Source organism: Archocentrus centrarchus, unplaced genomic scaffold (genome assembly GCF_007364275.1).
Source record: "Archocentrus centrarchus isolate MPI-CPG fArcCen1 unplaced genomic scaffold, fArcCen1 scaffold_151_ctg1, whole genome shotgun sequence".
NCBI classification, from domain to species: domain Eukaryota; kingdom Metazoa; phylum Chordata; class Actinopteri; order Cichliformes; family Cichlidae; genus Archocentrus; species Archocentrus centrarchus.
Window position 1 is genome coordinate 533 of NW_022060196.1, and position 4118 is coordinate 4650.

The 4118-nt window shown below is 43.4% G+C and overlaps 1 non-coding gene across 1 annotated transcript; it reads right to left on the reverse strand.

Annotated features, from left to right (window-relative positions):
* Positions 1-1436: 1436 nt before the first annotated feature.
* On the reverse strand, positions 1437-1508 carry trnaa-cgc (transfer RNA alanine (anticodon CGC)). The gene has a single exon. It is a non-coding gene; the product is annotated as a tRNA-Ala (tRNA).
* Positions 1509-4118: the final 2610 nt, after the last annotated feature.

Consider the following 4118-nt stretch of genomic DNA (forward strand, 5'->3'; position numbering starts at 1 on the left):
GTCCTGAAGTCCTGTGCTACCCAGCTATCTGGCATCCTGCGGTATCTTTTCAACCTGAGTCTGCTGCAGGAAAAATGTACCAGTGCTCTGGAAGACATAATGTTTAATGCCAGTACCAAAGAAAGCTGCGTCTTCTGGCCTTAATGATTTCAGACCAGTGGCCTTGACGTCACCTGTCATGAAGGTGCTGGAGAGAGAGAGAGAGAGAGAGAGAGAGAGAGAGAGAGAGACTGGTTCTGGCCCGGCTTAGCTTGCAGGTAAAACATGCTCTCAGTCCTCTTCAGTTTGTTTATCTGCCTCTTTGTGGGGGTGGATCATGCAGTTTTGTACCTGTTGCAGTGTGCTCACTCTCACCTGGATGGTATTGGTGGCATGGTGAGAATCATGTTCTTTAACTTTTCTAGTGCCTTTAAAACTATCCAACCACCTCTGCTGAGTGAGAAGCTGCTCAGGGTGGTGTCACCATGTTTGTACAGCTGGGGCGAACCCTGTCTGATGCAATGGATAGCAATACTGGGACACCACAGGGGACAGTTCTATCTCCATTCCTGTTTGTACACCTCTGATTTCCCAGTACAACAGTGAAACATGCCACCTGCAGAAGTTCTCTGATGGCACTGCAGTGGTTGGGGTTAGTAAGTGTGGGCAGGAGTCGGACTACAGGGAGCTGGTGAGAAGCTCTGTGGAGTGGTCAAGCAGAAATCACCTCCTTCTCAATGTCAGCAAGACAAAAGAGATGTTGGTTGACTTCTGGAGGAATAAAACTGAAACTAAGCTCATTAATATCTTGGGAGAGGACGTGGAAACGGTGGAAGGCTACAGGTACCTAGGCGTTCACCTGAATAATAGACTGGACTGGAGGACCAACAGTGACCTGGGACTACCCAGGGTTGAGACCAGGAAGCAGAGTTGCAGTCTTACACGCCTCTCTGCAGCTTCTCTCCTCCTGCCATCCCCCATAAACCCCATCCCCACAGAGTCGGTGCCTGCTCCCAGACCACCAAAAAACAAAGCTAAAATCAGCAGAGAACTATTTAAGCATAAAAATTCAAAAACAATAAATAATATAGTTTCAACTGCACCAAAGAATAAAACAATTAAATGTGGATTATTAAACATTAGGGCTCTTTCTTCCAAGTCCCTGTTAGCAAATGATTTAATAATTTAGAAGAAGAAGAAAGAGCTTTATTTGTCACATACATATACATGCAGTGAGATTCATTCTCTGCATTTAACCCATCACACACATGGAGTATGTAGTACACTCAGCACAGCATGGAGCAGGGGGCAGCCAAGGGGCGCCCGGGGAGCAACCTGTGGGGGTGGGCTTGTTCAGGGACCCACAGTGATGCCAGCCTGAGGATTTGAACCAGGGTCCTCTCAGTGATGAATCCTCTTCTTCTCCCCTAGGCCACCACTCACCTATAAGTAACAACTGGAGATGCCGGGGATTGAACCTGGGACCGCATACATGCGAAGCATGCGCTCTACCACTGAGCTACATCCCCTTGATCAACATATTGATTTATTCTGCCTTACAGAAACCTGGTTACAGCAGGATGAATATGTTAGTTTAAATGAATCAACACCCCTGAGTCACAGTAACTGTCAGAATGCTCGAAGCACAGGTCGAGGAGGAGGATTAGCTGCAATCTTCAATTCCAGCTTATTAATTAATCAAAGGCCTGGGTTCGATTCCACCTTGGCCCGGGCCCCTCCCTCCCTCTCTGTGTGGAGTTTGCATGTTCTCCCCATGTCTGCGTGGGTTTCCTCCGGGTACTCCGGTTTCCTCCCACAGTCCAAAGACATGCACTTACTGAGGTTAGGTTAATTGGAACCTCTAAATTGCCCATAGGTGTGAATGTGAGTGTGGATGTTGTCTGTCTCTCTGTGTTGGCCCTGCGACAAGCTGGCAACCCATACAGGGTGTACCCTGTCTCTTGCCCTATGTCAGCTGGGATAGGCTCCAGCCCCCCCCGCGACCCTGAACAGGATAAGTGGAAGTGAATGGATGGATGGATAATTAATCAGAGACCCAGACAAAGTTTTCATTCTTTTGAAAGCCTGACTCTTAGTCTTGTCCATCCTAATTGGGAAAATCAAAAACCTGTTTTATTTGTTATTGTCTATCGTCCACCTGGTCCTTACTCAGAGTTTCTGTCTGATTTCTCAGTGTTTTTATCTGATTTAGTGCTCAGTTCAGATAAAATCATTATAGTGGGTGATTTTAACATCCATGTAGATGCTGAGAATGACAGCCTCAACACTGCATTTAATCTATTGTTAGATTCAATTGGCTTCTCTCAAAATGTAAAGGAGCCCACCCACCACTTTAATCATACTCTGGATCTTGTCCTGACATATGGCATAGAAACTGAAGACTTAACAGTATTCCCTGAAAGCCCCCTCCTGTCTGATCATTTCTTAGTAACATTTACATTTACTTTAATGGATTACACAGCAGTGGGGAATAAGTTTTATTACAGTAGAAGTCTTTCTGAAAGTGCTGTAACTAAGTTTATTCCTTCATTATTATGCTCTTCAGTGCCAACACAGTGCAGAGCAGCTACCTAAACTCTGCTCCCAGTGAGGTCGATTATCTCGTTAATAGTTTTTTTTTTAACCCTTTCATGTCTGCCAGTTTTCGCAATTGGAATAATGATCCAAATGCACTGGTGTACCAAACATATTTGCTTTTACAAGAACAGCTCTATAAGCTTTCTACAGGCTACTCTTGTTAATATTTGTATTTTCAATTTTATTTTATTTATTTATGCCAGGCCTGAAAGGTAGGAAGGGGTAAGAAAAAAAGTGATAAAGAGAAAGATAAAACAAAGCAAAAAAAAAACAAAACAAAGGGGAGAAAAAAAAATGTCATCCCCTAGAAACACATGGATAATGGGAAGAATAATCCAAACCATCCCAGACTCAGTGCAACAGTACTCCGAGTGAAGGTGCAGACCAAACAGCACCTTAGAGAGACCTATAAATAAGCTGTGCTTACTACAAGAAGCAGTGTGAGCACAAGGAAACAGAATGAAGACACATAAAGAGGGATTGATGACTCTAATATTGTTCATCTGCTTAGAGTATTTTTGTAGATTGATGGCTCTTTATTATGTGAGTTTGTTTAATGGTTTAACCTGTTTAACCATTAGGGGCCAGATGTGTAAGAGCCACTTTATAAGAAGTTTAATCTGAAGTTTGGATAAAGTTTATTACTCATTTCTAGCTCTTGAATAATTAAAACATGATGCATAAAAATTGATGAATGTGTATTTGACTGATTGTTAATGCTGCTGCTTTTAATGTAACAAGTGACGTCAGGTGAGAGGAAGGAACGGAGGGCTACATTAGGCATTCAAGCATACAGTTTTTCTATGACTATGTTGTGATTGTTCCAAAATAAACATCTGAAGTCTAAACGACTTCTACTGTCATACGCATCAGGATTAAGTTACTGTGCTAGCAGCCCAGAAGTGTCATAGCTTGTTGTGTGGAAGGCAGGATTGGACCCCAGGATGCAGCCTCAGACAGAACAGAACTTAAAGGTGGTTTATTAGGAAAACACAAGAAACCATAAACTCAGCTAAACTGGAGCTGGACGGGTGCCATAGTGATGAGTGTGTGAAACTGAAGCTTCGATACGTGCTTCGAACCCTGGGCTTACAACTCCATAGAAGCTTCGAAACTTGCTTCAGAGCGAAACAAAATCAGGTGACATATGACGTCCGAAGAGGCAACTGCTTCGTTCTCGGAATGAATCAGCTGACTGGTTCAGGTGATTCAGTGGTTACGAGTGAAGGAGGGCGAGACAGTCAGCAGGTTCATACTCGCACAGTTTTAGCGTTGTTATAACAACAGTTACTGCTGAGTTATGAATGAAAGACAACCTTTGCTGGCTCGTCCTTTCAACGTGATGACGACGCTGTCATATCAAGATTAACGCAAAAGCAGTAGTTAAACAAGCACAGCCAGTTAATGCCATGTTTTCCCAGCACTCTGCTCAATAACACAACACACATTCATCCATCTTTATTTGTAAATAGAACCTGATATCATGATATTTGGTCATAACGTGTGCGCCTCAAACAATGCAAAGATGCTTCAGATCAGGG